Genomic DNA, 16,074 nt, shown 5'->3' with positions numbered 1-16,074 from the left:
CAGTGGTATGGGTGGCAAAAATTTTCTCCCATTCAGTGGGTAATCCATTGGCTTTGTTTATGGCATGTTTGTCTGTGCATAACATTTTAGCTTCATGAGATCCCATTGATTGAGTGCTTGATTAATTTCCTTAGCTACTAAGATTTTGTTCAGGAAGACTTTTCCAGTCTTATATCATAGAGAGTGCTTCCTATTTTTTCTCCCAGTAGTTAAAGAGTTTCAGATCTTATAATACATTTGGATTTGATTTTTGTGTAAGGCAAAATGAGTGGGTCTAATTTCATTTTGCTATATATGGTCATACAATTTGTCTAACACAATTTGTTGAACATGTTGTCTTTTCTCCAGTCTATACTATAGACAACTTTGTCAAGCACTAAGCAGCTGAATTTGCATGCGTTAAAATCTGGGTTTTCAATTCTGTTCTATTGGTCTGTGTTTCTATTTTTATTACAGCACCATGCTGTTTTTGTCACTATGGCTTTGTAATATAGCTTTAGATCAGGTGTGGTGATACCACCAGAGTTCCTTTTGATAAGGATATGTTTGGATAACTGAGGACTTCTGCCATTTCTTTTTATTTTATTTTATTTTATTTATTTATTTATTTATTTTCAAGGTAGGGTTTCACTCTAGCCCAAGCTGACCTGGAATTCACTCTGTAGTCTCAGGGTGGCCTCGAACTTACAGCGATCCTCCTAACTCTGCCTCCCAAGTGCTGGGATTAAAGGCGTGAGCCACCGTGCCCAGCTTCTGCCATTTCATATGAATTCTGAAATAACTTTTTCACTCTCATTGAAGAATGATGCTGGAATTTTATTGGTATTGTGCTAAATCTGTATATTGATTTTGGTAGAATTGCCATTTTCACAATATTAATTCTACTTATCCAGGAACATGGGAGGTCTTTTCATCTTCTTAAGTCCTCCTCTATTTCTGTCTTGAGTGTTTTTGTGTTTTCATTATATAGTTCCTTCACATCTTTGTTAGTGCTATTCCAAGGTATTTAATTTTTCTGGTGATATTGAAAATGGGACAGTTTCACTTACTTCTTTGTCTATATTTGTCCTTTCCATATAGAAAAGCTATTGATTTTTGTGCATTGATTTTGTATCCTGCCACTTTGCTGAAGGGATTTCTCACCTTTAGACATTTGGGGATGGAGCTTTTTGGCTCACATATATAGGATCATGTCATCTGCAAATATGGTTTACTTGACTACTTCCTTGCCAATTTTAATCCCTTTTATTTCTTTCTCCTGTCTTATTGATTGTTTGGGCTAGAATTTCTAGTACGATGTTGAAGAGCAGTGGTGAGAGTGGACACTCCTGTCTTGTTCCTGATCTCAGTGGTAACTCCTTGAATTTTTTCCCACTAAGAATTCTTTGCGCTTTAAGAGCTTTATATATAGACTTTATTGTGTTGGGATAGAAACCTCTATGCCTATTCATTCCAGAGTTTTGAACATGAAATGGTGTGTATTTTGTAGAAAGCCTTCTGTGCATCAACTGAGATAACCATGTGTTTCTTATGGTTCAGTTTATTTCTGTGGTATATTACATTGACCAATTTCCATATGTTAAACCATCCCTCTATCCATGGGATGGAGCCTACTTGATCAAGATGGATAATGCTTTTGACATGTTGTTGAATTTGGTTTGTAAGGATTTTGTTCCAGATCTTTGCATCTAAGTTCATTAGGGATATAGTCCCATAATTTTCTTTCTTTGTTGCATCTCTGTCTAGTTTTGGTGTTAGGTTGATGCTACCTTCATAAAAGGAGTTGGGGAGGATTCCCTTGTCTCTGATTATGTGGAATAGTTTGAGAAAGTTTTGCTTCAGTTCTTCTATGAAGGTTTGATAGAAATCAGCTTAGAAGCAATTCGGTCCTGGACTTTTCTTTAAGGGGAGGTATTTATTATTACCTTTTCAAACTCCATGGATGTGGTAGGTTTGTTTAGGAGATTAATCTGCTCTGAGTCTAGTTTTGATAGGTGGTATGTGTCTAGGAATTGATCCATTTCTTCCAGATTATTCAGTTTTGTGGAGTAGAGATATTGGAAGTATGTCCCAATGATTCTTGCAATTTCATTGATGTCTGTAGTGATCTCCCCTTCTTCATTTCTGATTTTATTAATTTGAGACTTTTCTTTTTTTGTGCTTGTTCACTTTGACCACGGGTTGGTCAATCTTGCTTATTTTTTCAAAGAACCATCTCTTCATTTCATTGATTTTTAAAATTGTTTTCCTAGTTTCCAATTCATTAATTTCTGCTCTAAAATCTTGATTATTTTTTTCCTTGTGGAGCTCCTTGATTTGGATACTTCTTAGTCTTCCAGTGCCTTTAGGTGGACAGTCAGGTTATTGATTTGGGATCTGTTTGTTTTTGTAGTGAAGGCATTTATGGCTATGAATTTCCCCCTTATGAGTGCCTTCATTGAGTCCCATAAGTTTTGGTAGGATATGTTTTCATTATCATTCAAATCTAGGAATTTTAATTTTTTTTTAATTTCTTCCATGACCCATTCATTGTTAAAAGTGTTTTGTTTAGTCCCCAATAGTTGGTGGAGTTCTTGATGTGTCTCTTGTTGTTAATCTGAAGCTTTAAAGCTTTGTGATCTGATATGATGCAGGAAGTTACTTCAATTTTCCTAACACTATAAAAGCATGCTTTATGGCCTAATATATAGTCAGTTTTGGAAAAGGCTCCATGGGATGCTGAGAAGAATGTGTATTCTGTAGAATTGGGATGTATAGTTCTGTTGATATGCATTAAGTCTAGTTTATATATGTTGTTGAGCTCTATTATTGCCTGTTGATTTTCTGGTTGGATGATCTGTCTGTTGATGATAGTGGAGTATTCAAGTCTCCAACTATTATGGTGTTGGTGTTTATTTCTGTTTTATTTTCCAGTAGATTTTGTTTTATAAACTGTGGTGCCCTTGTGTTTGGGGCATATATATTTATGCTTGTGATGTGCTTATGTTGGATCATTCCCTTGATGAGCAAGAAGAGGCCTTCTTTGTCTTTTATGATTACTTTTGTTTTTAAGTCTATTTTATCTATTTTATTTTTAATATAGAAACACCCACCTGTTGTTTTATTTTTTTTTTTCTCCATTTGTTTGGAATATCATTTCCCAACCTTTCACACTGAGGAGGTATCTATCTTTAGTGATGAGGTGGGTTTCATGAAGAGAGCAGATAGAAGGGCCCAGTTTTTGATCCATACTGATAGCCTATGTCTTTTGATGAGTGAGTTAAGATCCTTAATATTTAAGGTTATTACTGTGAAGTTTGGATTAATCCATGCCTTGATGAGGTGTTTTATGGGGGTGGGTGCTTACTTGTGTTATATACTGTTTTGGGTCCAGTTTATTTTGGTTATTGTGATCTTCTTGTTAGCTACTAATATTGGTTGTTTGACTGTTCTCTGTGGAATATTCCCTCATGTAATCTCTGTAGGCTTGGCTTTGTGTTCATATAATCATAGAGTTGAATTTTCATGGAAAGTTTTTCTTTTCACCATCTATTATGAGGGATATTTTTGCTGAGTAAAGTAACTTGGGTTGGAAGCAGTAGTTTTTCAGACTTTGAAGTGTTCCATTCCAAGCCCTTCTGGCTTTCAGGGTTTCCATTGAGAAATTTAATGTTATTCTAAAGGGATTGCCTTTGTATGTTGTGAATTGCTTCTCTTTTAACACTCTTTTTTTTTTAAATTTATTTATTTGAGAGTGACAGACACAGAGAGAAAGACAGAGAGGGCGAGAGAGAGAATTGGGCGTGCCAGGGCTTCCAGCCTCTGCAAACGAACTCCAGATGCGTGCGCCCCTTGTGCATCTGGCTAACGTGGGACCTGGGGAACCGAGCCTCGAACTGGGGTCCTTAGGCTTCACAGGTAAGCACTTAACTGCTACGCCATCTCTCCAGCCCTCTTTTAACACTCTTTATTCTTATTATTAAGGTTTTTCATGATGATGTGTCTGAGAGAGTTCTTTGGTCCTGCCTGTTTGGTGTTCTGTGGGCTACTTGTATCTGGATGGGCCTCTCTTTTGCAAGATGCAGAAAATGTTCTTCAATAATTTTGCTGAGTATGTTTTCTGTGCCTCTGGTCTGGATTTCCTCTCCTTCTGGTATAGCCATAATACAGATGTTTGGTCATTTTAGAGTGTCCTATAGTTCCCTCATATTCTGTTCACTTGATTTTTTGACCTTATCAAAGTTTTTGGCCTCCCAATTAATTTATTCTGTTTTATCTTCCAAGTCAGAGGTTCTGTCTTCCACATGAGTAACTGTTGGTGAGTGGTTCTAGAAAGGGTTTCATAAATTCCATTTGATTTTTGTTTTCTGTTGTGTTGTTTTGTATAAATTCCATCTCTTTTTTGAAGTATTATTTCAATTAGAATTCTAATTTTCTTGATGCTTCCTCTAGTTCATTCATGCATTTGATAAAGTCTTCATTCAGCTTAATCAACTGGTTGTTGAGATCTTCCATTTCTTGATGTAAGTTCAATTTATTCATATCTCTTTGGAGGGTTCTAACATTTTCTGCCTTCAAGTTAAGCCTACTGTCAAAAGCTGAACACTCTAGGAGATGATTCTGTTTAATTTTATTGATACTATTGTTGGTTCTTTGAGAGTTTGCTTCAAGTTCAGCATTTTTTTTTTTTTAATCAGGGTCTCATTGGTTGCTGTGTTTTCATTTTGTGAATGAATTTCTGTTGATTTCTCTATGATTTCATTGGAGGCTTCTGTAGCAGACATCCTTGGTGGAGATCTCATAGTTTGCTAAGTTTCATTGGCTTTTTTGCATTGTCTACCCATTTTAAGAAGACTCTTTATTTTATTGAGGAGGAAGCAAGTTTGTGTCCTTTGGCCTGTTCACCCTCTGACTCAGATGAACAGGGATGTTAGTACTTAGTGTCCAGTGAAGATGATAGAGCAAAAGTCTTGATTCTACAGCTGTCACAGGGGTCAGGCCTCCCCAAGCAAGGCACAGTGGGACTTACCAGGGACCAGGGAACTAGGTGAAGCCAATCTAGAATGGGGAGGTGGGAGAGACCCAGGTACAGCAGTCTGGTCTACTCATTCCAGAGGGCTGCAGCCTCCCACACACTGATTTTCAAAGCCTGGCTTACTCACTCCAGTCCTCTGCATGCACCATGCCATTTCTGTTTTGAACATCACTCTCCAATAGGTTTCTTCATGGTAATATTACCAACAGACTATTTTTTTTTTCTTTTCTGATGATTGAGATTTTTGTAGTAGACATAAAAGCTAATAAGTACCATCCCAATTCTATACTGGATGGCCATTTTGGTCACATACGTTGTTTAAGGTTATGTAAGACTGACCACAATTTAAAATGGCTCTCCTGAAGAAGTAGTTCCCATGTGTTTAGGCAAAGTTTTACATCTTGAAATGGTCTATAAAAGAAAGTGTATGGACACATCTGTAGTAATTAAGTTTAGTAAATTAAACAAATATATCACATTTCAAAGAGTCATAAAGCAAAAATGCATGCAATATTCTCAAAATGTCTTGAAGGTATGGTATCTTGTTCTTTAGTTCAGGATTCTTCATTTTCTTTTCCTTTATTAGATACATACATACATATATATATATTTATACTCGATGTGTAAACAGCCATTTGGTACCATCATTAGCTTCCTCCCTGTTCTCCCCCTCTGAAGGAACACTCCTTGTTGGGGATTTGGGGTCATGTATTGTGGGGGTAGCCATCAGTTATGGGGAAGAGACAATGGCCCAACTTGTGGTTCTAATAATCTTTCCACCCCCTTTTCTGCAAATATCCCTGAGCCATGTTGGGTACATTTTAGGTCTACTTCAGTGCTGAGGTCTTGGGAACCTCTGTGTCTCTGGATATCTGGTTTGGTAGGAGTTGAATATTCTCTGTGAGTATCTCCTTTACCCTTGTACTGGTACCAGGTTCACCAAGAAAGCATCACTCTTGCTCATTTCCTCAATTACTCTATGGTTTCATCTGGGGCCCTGGTGAGGTGAAATGTACTGAATCTCTCCTCAGGTTCTGTGTCCATTTGACAAACAGAAGCAGATTCTCCAACAGAAAGTGAAGTCAGCACTGGATAAATGTGATAACCATTATTATTTTAGTGGGAATTTAATAGGTGTCTCCTTTTGGGAAACCTTGTATGTCTCTCTGATCAACAGCTCATTGTCGATGTTAACCACATCCTGGTAGTGGGAGTTACAGGCCAGCTCCAAGGGAAAAGAAGAAAGAAAAAGGTAGGTAACATAAAAGAGAAAGAGAGAAGATAATGAGAGAGGGAGAGAGAGAAATATAGAGAGATACAGGAGAATATTAAGATTAGTCTTCATCATACCCTCTCCAGGGCCCTGCGATTCAGGTGTTCCCTCTAAGGACCTGATAAAGTTTAACTTTTTAGTCTGTCTTTCAGGATGTAGAATTTGGTACCATTTCCATTTGGGTCCAGTTTTGTTTCCCCCTCCTTTATCCTTCCCTCGCACCCCACCCTCCCTATTGTCCATTCCTTGAGATACCTACTGGGTATGTCAGCATCTTGGGCTGATTCAGGTTAGCAGTCACAGATGAGTGAGACCATGTGATGATTGTCTTTCTGTGATTGGGTGAATTCACTGAAAAATATCTGTTCCAGTTTCTACCATTTTTCTTCATATTTCATTGTGACATTTTTTCTTACTGCTGTGTAGAATTCTTTTGTGTAGATATACCATATTTTGGTTGTCCATTTGTCTGAGGATGGACATCTGGGTTGATTCCAGTTCTTCGCTATTATGAATTGAGCAACTATAAACATGGTTGAAGCAAATCACTCTGAACTGAGGCATGGAGCTTTCAGTATAAATGCCCAATAAGAGAATAACTAAGTCTGTTGGTAACTCTATAGTCAACCTTTTTAGGAGTCTCCATATTGCTTTCTATAGTGGCTGTACCATCTTACATTCCAACTAACAATGAATGATGGTTCCTACTTCTATGCATCCTCACCAGCATTTGTTTCCATTGATATTTTAATGTTTGCTATCCTCACTGGAGTAATGTGGAATCGATAGCTGTTTTATTTTGCATTTCCCTAATGATTAGGGATATTGAACATTTTCTTAAATGTGTGTTTGTCATTTGTATGTCTTCCTCTTGAGAACATCCTGTTCAGTTCTGTGTGACTGCAGTGTTTGATTTCTTATTGTTTAGGCTTTTTAATTCTTTGTAGATTTTAGATATTTGACATCTGTTAGTTGTATAGCAAGCAAAAATTTTCTCCCATTCTGTGGGAAATGTATTGGCTCTGCTTATTATATGTTTGTCTGTGAAAAAAAAAATCAGCTTGATGAGATCCCAATTGATGAGTGATTATTTAATTTCCTGAGCTATTGGGGTTTTGTTTAGGAAGTCTTTTCCCACTCCTATATTGTGGAATGTTCCTTCTATTTTTTTCTTCCAGTAGTAGCAGAGTGTCTGGTCTTATATTGAAGTGTTTGATCCATTTGGACTTTATTTTTGTGCATGGCAAGATCTGTGGATCTAGTTTCATTTTCCTGCCTATGGTTTACTACCTTGTCCATCACTATTTGTTGAAGATGGCTTCTTTTTTCCAGTTTACATCATTAGGACCTTTGTCAAATATCAAGTAGCTGTAGTTACTTGACCCAAAGTCTGGGTCCTCATTTCTGTTCCCTTGGTCTGTAATCCTGTTTTTAGGCCAGGACCAGTATGGTGATTCCTCCAGTTGTGTTTCTTCTGTTGAAGATGTGCTTGGATACTAGTAGCCTTCCACCATTCCATATGAATTTTGAAATCATTTTTTCTATCTTTGTGAAGTAAAATGTTTGGATTTTTATTGGTATGACATTAAATCTGTATATTGCTTTTGGTAAGTGTTGCAGTCCGGTTCGCATTGCTGGTAGAAATCACCCAACCAAGAGCAGCTTCTGGGAAAAAGAGGTTTATTTGGCTTACAGGCTCGAGGGGAAGCTCCACGATGGCAGGGGAAAACGATGGCATGAGCAGAGGGTGGACATCACCCCCTGGCCAACAGAAGATGGACCACAGCAACAGGAGGGTGTGCCAAACACTGGCAAGGGGAAACTGGCTATAAAGCCCATAAGCCCGCCCCCAACAATACACTCCCTCCAGGAGGCATTAATTCCCAAATCTCCATCAGCTGGGAACCTAGCATTCAGAACACCTAAGTTTATGGGGGACACCTGAATCAAACCACCACATTCCGCCCCTGGCCCCCATAAACTGATATCCATACATGATGTAAAATACAATGCTTTCAGTCTGACTTTTAAAGTCCCCATAGTTTTTTTCAATCTCAATGATGTTCATATATCCCCATAGTTCGAGATCTTTTAACTGAGCCATAATACCAAAATATAACCTCAAAAAACCCAGAATGGCACAGAATAAATATTCACACTGCAATAGATGGCATTGGGCATAGCAAAGAAACATTCAACCAATACAAGATTTAAAACAACCAGGGCAAACATCAAACTCTGTAGCTTCAAGTCCAGCAACTCAAACCAGTGACAAATCTTCAATTCCGGTAATTCTAACCAGCAGCAAGTCTCTGGCATTCCAATTCCGCCCCTCCAGCTAGGCTACTCACAGTCCTGGGAAACTTCATCGGGGCCGGCAGCTCCTCGGCAGCCATCTCATGGTCCTGGCATCTCCACTGGGTCTCTACTGCAAGCCACGGTTCATCCTCATGGCCCCATGGGGTCTCTATGCAGGCAACCAGTAAACCCACTTCACACTGCCCATGGCCATTTCCAAAACACAAGACCGTGTTGCAAACTCAATGACCCTCTTTCCAGCATTTCTTATACTCCATGATACCAAGTAGGGTGCCAATTTGTTAATCCAGGGGGGAATAAAGCAGACTTTGAAGAACAGGACACTCCTTGAGCACTCAGCCCCCTTCAAAAGAGTCTACATTCTTCTTGTTGCCCCAGCGCAGGTCAGCTAGCCCAGTCTCAAAGGTTGTAATCTCTCAGTTGCAGCTGAACGGGCAGCAGTTTACCCAAAGATTTTTCTTTCTGTGCCATATCCCTCTGCACACACCAGTTCATTTCTACGCTAAGCAACCCTGCACAACTTCTCAGGACATGGGTACAAGAGCAAGCTTCTCACACAAACTGCTAGCCCAGTCCAGGCACAGCTCTTTCTCACCCTCATAAACCAAACCTCATAGTCCATAGTTCTTACTGCCTTCAGGTCTTTCAGCTCAGACCAGAATAGTCCATCAAGCTGTACTTACAGCACTGCAAGGCATCTCTTAGGCCAAGGTTTCAAATCCTCCCACATTCCTCTTGAAAATCAGCTCCAAAAGGCCGAAGCCACACAGTCAGGTGTCTAGCAGCAATCCCACTCCTCGGTACCACTTTACTGTTTCAGTCCGGTTCGCATTGCTGGTAGAAATCACCCAACCAAGAGCAGCTTCTGGGAAAAAGAGGTTTATTTGGCTTACAGGCTCGAGGGGAAGCTCCACGATGGCAGGGGAAAATGATGGCATGAGCAGAGGGTGGACATCACCCCCTGGCCAACAGAAGATGGACCACAGCAACAGGAGGGTGTGCCAAACACTGGCAAGGGGAAACTGGCTATAAAGCCCATAAGCCCGCCCCCAACAATACACTCCCTCCAGGAGGCATTAATTCCCAAATCTCCATCAGCTGGGAACCTAGCATTCAGAACACCTAAGTTTATGGGGGACACCTGAATCAAACCACCACAGTAAGATTTACATTTTCATCATGTTAATTATGCCTATCCTGGAGGATAGATGGTCTTTTCTTTTGCTCAAATCCTTCTCAATTTCTTTCTTGAATGTTTTTATGTTTTCATTGTATAGGTCTTTCACATCCTTGTTTAATGTTATTGCAAGGTATTTTATTTTATTTGTTGTTGTGGTTGATATTGAATATGGGACAATGTTGCTATTTTCTTTCTTTGTATCTTTGTCTTTTACATATAGAAAGGCAAATGGGTTTTGGTTTTTTTTTTGGTGTTGTTTGTTTGTTTTTTGTATCTTGCTGCTTTACTGAAGGAGTTAATAATCACTTTTAAGAGTTTTGAGATGGAGGTTCTTGGGTCACTTATATATAGAATCATGTCATTTTTCCAATTTTATCCCTTTTGTTTCCCTGCTAGTACTTCCAGTACTATGTTGAAGAGCAGAAGTGAGAATGGACACCCCTGTCTTGTTCCTGATCTCAACAGGAACTCCTTCAGTCTTTCTCTGTTAAGTATTATTTGGGGATTAGTAGCTGTATATATAGCCTTTATTATGTTGAGTTATAAACCATCCATACCTATCCTCTCCAATGGTTTGATCATGAAGTGATGTTGTATTTTGTCAAAGGCTTTTTCTGCATCTATTGAAATGATCATGGAGTTTTTGTGTTTAAGGTTATATATGTAGTATATTACATTGACAGATTGCCATATGTTGAACCACCCTTGCATTCAGGGGATGAAGCCTACTTGATCAAGTTGGATAATGCTTTTGATGTGTTGTTGTATTCTGTTTGAGAGAATTTTATTCAAGATCTTTGCATCTAAGTTTATCAGGGTAATAGGCCTATAGTTTTCTTTTCTTGTGGCATCTATGCGGCTTTTGGTATTTACATGATACTAACTTCATAAAAGGAGTTTGGGAGCTTGCCCTGTTCTCCAATTATGGGGTACAGTTTGAAAAAAATTGGCTTCAGTCCTTCCATGTAAGTTTGATAAAATTCACCTAAGATGAGATCTGGTCTTGGAATCTTCTTTTAGGGAAGATTTTTTTAATTACCTTTTCCATCTTGATGGGTGTGATAGGTTTGTATAGGAGATTAATCTGCTGAGTTTAGCTTTGGTAGGTGGTATGTGTCCAAGAATTCACCCATTTTCTCCAAATTGTACAGTTTTGTGAAGTAGAGTTTTTTGAAATAAATCCTGATGGTTCTCCAAATCTCATTTATGTCTGTTGTGATCTCTTTTTCATTTTTAATTTTGTTAATTTCAAGTGCTTCTTTTTTTTTTTTGCTTGATCAAATTGGCTAGGGGCTTATCAATCTTGTGTATATTTTCAAAGATCCAGCTTCTTAGTTTCCAATTCATTAATTTCTGCAATGATCTTAATTATTTCTTTCCATCTGGAACTTTTGCAGCTGGATTCTTCTTGTTTTTCCAATGTCTTTAGGTGGATGGTTAAGTTCTTGATTTGGAATACTTCTGTATTTGTATGAAATGCTATGACTTTTCTGCTAAGGACTGCCATCGTTGTGTCCCATAAGTTTTGGTATGATGTGTTCTCATTGTCATTCAATTCTAGGAATGTCACAATTTCATTTTTTATTTCATCTACTACCCATTTATTTTTAAAAACTGTGTTGTTCAATTTCCACGAGGTGGTGTGATTCTTTGCGCATCTTTGTTGTTAATTTCTAACAATACAGTGTTGTGATCTGATATCATGTAGGAAATTTTGTTGATATTCCTAAATATATGGAGGAAGACTTTATGGCCCATTATATGATCCACTTTAGAGAAGGTTCTATGCCTTGCTGAGAGAAATGTGTAATCTTTAGATTTTAGCTAGAATGTTCTGTTAGATCTATTCATCTATAGTGTTGTTGAGATCTCTTATTTACCTGTTAATTTTCTGTTTGGATGCTCTATCTATTACTGATCGTGGAGTATTGATGTTCCCAACTATGATAGTGTTGGTGGTTACTTCTCTTTTATTGTCAAGCAGGTTTTGTTTTATGAATTGTGGTGAACTTGTGTTTGGTGAATAAAGATTGATGGTTGTGATAGCCTCTTGTTGGATCATTCCCTTGATAAATAAGAAGTGGCCATCTTTGTCTTTTTTTTTTTTTACTACTTTTGGTTTGAAGTCTATTTAATCCAATATTACTATATCTACATTTACTTGCTTTATTTCTATTTGCTTGTAATATCATTTTCCATCCTTTAACTCTGAGGGGGTGACTGTCTTTTCTGGTGATGTAGGTTTCTTGAATACAGCAGATTGATGGGTCTAAAATTCTCATCCACTCTGTTAGCTAATATCTCTTGATGGAAGAATTATGGCCATTAAGGTTTAGGGTTATAACTATAAGCTTTGATTTAATCCATGCTATATTATGCTGGATTATGTGGTTTGGTATTTTCTTGGAATCTGTAGTATTTACTGCCTGATTTGAATTTCATTATTTATGGGGTATTTGACTCTTCTGTGTGGAGAATTCCCAGAAGTATTCTCTGCAGCTGTGGCTTTGTGTTCATATAATTGTAAAGCTAAGTTTTATCATATAAAGATTTTCTTTCACCATAGATTATGAGGGATACTATTTTTTTAATCTTCAATTTTTTAATTAATTAGTTTTGCATTCAGCAGATACAGTCATTTTGGAACTATTATTAGGCTTACCAATGACTTGCCCCCTCCCTTAGCTCCTCTTTGTTGAGGTATATGGGTCATGCATTGGGGAGTTAGAACTCAGTTATGGGTAGAATAAATATCTCTGCATATCATGACCAAACATGTGGCTCTGACATTCTTTCCACACCCTCTTCTGGAAAATTTACAATACAAGGGAATATCATGAGAATGGTTGTTACCCTGCATTGCTTACAGAATAGTGATGAGGGGAAAAGTCTGTATATGTTTTGCATAAATGCTGTTCGGTTTACTGAATATTCCTGATCTGTGCTTCGATAAATGAATTCACAGATGTAGACTCTTTGGGTACAGAGGACTGACCACATATGTTTGCTCTAGAATGTTATTGTGGGCACACATTGCAGAAGGATGTGCAATGGAAAATGCTGTTATATACTAATTTACCAAATTAATCAAGGTTTAGAAGTAAAGAAATTGCCTAAATAAACTACTTGGCATCACATGATGACAAATCTACTTAGTCTTAAATGATTAGGGTTATTTGTCTGCAGTGCCAAGTTAGCAGCCTATTTTTAAATACTCTACTTGTTTACCAATTTTATATATGCAGATTATATTATACATACATACAGACATGTGTATTTATATAAACATATAAGTATATACACATGTATATGTATATATGTATATATGTAGACTTATCTGCATATACCTATCTACATATAGAAATAAATATGAATGACAACTAGAGGAATCTGGAAGAAAATATGCTATACTTGAACTAATGAAGTGGAGGTGAAAACAAACATACTTTTCACTTTTGGTATTCTTTTGTACTGCTTAAATAGACTGATATGTTTATGTGGTACTTATTTTTAATACTATGGCTACTTGTAAAAATAAAATGATGCCTGAAAAGATATGATATAGACCTATATGTGTTATTATCAAAGTTCTCTGTCGCCACCTACTCCTTCTTTTTGTCTTAGATTGTTTAATTTAAAAAATCCATTTATAGAAGAGACAAGGTTAAGGAGAATAAATGAAGGAAATTAAAATAAAAGTCTGTGTATGTATGTGTATCTGTATAGATATTTTGTAAAGTGCAAAAATAATTGAAAGAATGTTCACTAAGAGTTAATCAAAATTAACTTTGGAGATAAATTTTTAGTATGATAGGGGAGAAGTTCATGTTTTCCATAAGGATCTGATTTTGAATATTTTAATAGTAAAAACATAATAGTAGATTTATGTCTAAGTGTAATTTAAGAAAATTAAAGGAAAAGAGTTAAATTCTTATAAAATCTGAATATTAATAGATCTTGAGTACATTTACCTACTCATTATTTTAGACATGAAAAGAGTATGCTTAATAAGGTAAGGCCCACTAGGAAATGAATGTCACATGATTGAGGAGGAGTTAGAAGTTCCAAGATGCTTGTTTTATATCTCACACTAGAAGCAGGAAGTCTCTTCATGCCAAGTTAGCTTCCTCAGTAAGTCTGGTTATTTGGATTATCTGGAATCTCATCATCTATGATGTTCATAGTGCCTGTTCTGAATACTGTGACATCTCCACTCTGATGATTCCATCCTTCAGTCTTCTGAAGACTTATTGCATAGTTTATAGTCCACAAACACTAACTCAAGTCTGTGTGAGGCTATTTAGCATCATATTTTCAAGTACTCTGAAGTCAAGAACTTAGTGGGGAACATGGTGAAGCCTTTAGCTTTTAGCAAAGTCTGGTAAGCAAGCACCCAATTGTTGACACTGTCTGACTCTTGAGTGAAGATTGTCAAAGGCTGACAGCATTCACTCTGCAGACTGGCCATACTGCCATACTATTCATATGTAACTTTCTGGTTTATATTACTTACATGGTAAGCACCTTTTCAAGTCAGAATATAAGTATTCTACTATACACCTTTTTTTCATGTTTCATCTTTTTAAAATTTTTTTATTAGTTTTCTATTTAGCAAATACAGGCAGTTTGGTACCATTATTTGGCTCATCCGTGGCCTACCACCTCCCCATTGGCCCCTCCTTGTTGAGGTATATGGGTCATGCATTGTGGAGTTAGCCCCCAGTTATTGGTATGATAAATGTCTCTGCAAATCATGACCCAACATGTGACTCTGACATTCTTTCTGCCCTCTCTTCTGCAAAATTTCCCTGAGCCATGTTGGGTTCATTTTTGGTCTGCTTCATTGCTGAGTTGTTGGGGGCCTCTGAGGCTCTGGCTCTCTGATTTGGTAGGAGTTGATTTTTCTCTGTGTTGGTCTCCTTCCCCCTTGTGCTGGTATCTGGTTCATCAGGAAAACAGCACCCTTGCTTGATTCACCAATTTTTCTTAGTTTCAGCCGGGGCCCTATTGTGGTATGAGGGGTTGGCTCTCTCTTTAGGTTCTGCATCTATCTGGAAAAGAGAAGCAGATTCTCCAACTGAGAGTAAGTTAGCACCAGGAAAAATGAGATAACCCTTACTTGATTTTTGTTTGTTTGTTTGTTTGTTTGTTTTAATAAAGAATTTAATAGGTGTAGGCCCTCTTGTAGCCCATGATTGATGGTAGCTTGATAATGGAGGGTAGGCTTATGTTTTATATGGTTCTGACTTGTTTCCCAGCTCCAGCTATGGGTCTCACACCACTGAGTGGATCAATTGGTCAAATCAAGAGCAGTTGGTTCCCCACCATGTCCATGTGCCACTATTGCACTTGTGAGGGTATCACATCAGATTATTTGCGGCTGAATGAGTTAGATGCTTGAACAGATAATTTCTTTTTTGCGAGTTTTTATTTTTTCACTGTACAGATCTTTCACTTCCTTGGTTAATGTTATTCCAAAGTATTTCTGTTGTTGTTGTTGCTATTGAAAATTAAACCATCTCCCTTATTTCTTTCTCTGTGTATTTGTCATTTGCATATATAAGGCTACTGATTTTTGTGCATTGATTATGTATCCTGCTACTTTGCTACAGGAGTCAATCACCTTCAGGAGTTTTGGGATGGAGTCTCTCGGTCTCTTACATATACAATCATGTCCTTGGAGAATAGAGCTAAGTTAACTTCTTCCTTTCCAAATTGTATCCCATTTATTTCCTTCTCCTGTCTTATTGCTTAAGCTAGGACTGCCAGTACTATATTGAACAGCAGAGTGGACAACCCTGTCTTGTTCCTAATCTTAATGGGAATTCCTCCAGTCTCTCTCCATTAAATAGTATTTGGGCCTTATGAGCTTTGTATATTCCCTTTATTATGCTAAGATATGAACCAACCATGAAAATTATCTCCATTGTTTTGATCATGAAGTGATGTTGTATCTTGTCAAAGGCCTTTTCTGCATCTATCAAAATGATCATGTGGTTTTTATGTTTAACCTTGTTTCTGTGATTAACAGATTCTGTATGCTGGACCACCCCTGTGTTCCTGGGATGAATCCCACTAGGTCAAGGTGGATAATGCTTTTGATGTGTTGTTGTATTCGGTTTGTAAGGATTTTGTTCAGGATCTTTGCATCTAAGTTCATCAGGGAAATAGGCTGGTGGCTTTCTTTTTTCATGGCATCTCTACCTAGTTTTGGAATTAGGGTGATACTAGCTTCATAAAAGGCGTTGGGGAACTTTCCCTGTTCTCCAATTGTGTGACACAGTTTGA

At 37.5% G+C, this 16,074-nt stretch overlaps 1 protein-coding gene across 4 annotated transcripts in view; it reads left to right on the top strand.

Moving 5' to 3' along the window:
* Lrrc4c (leucine rich repeat containing 4C) overlaps window positions 1-16,074 on the top strand; it is a 1,536,732-nt gene that overhangs the window by 1,237,973 nt on the left and 282,685 nt on the right. The window lies entirely within an intron of this gene.

Source organism: Jaculus jaculus, chromosome 9 (assembly GCF_020740685.1).
Source record: "Jaculus jaculus isolate mJacJac1 chromosome 9, mJacJac1.mat.Y.cur, whole genome shotgun sequence".
Taxonomy (NCBI): Eukaryota; Metazoa; Chordata; class Mammalia; order Rodentia; family Dipodidae; genus Jaculus; species Jaculus jaculus.
This window is presented reverse-complemented; position numbering and strand designations above follow the sequence as displayed.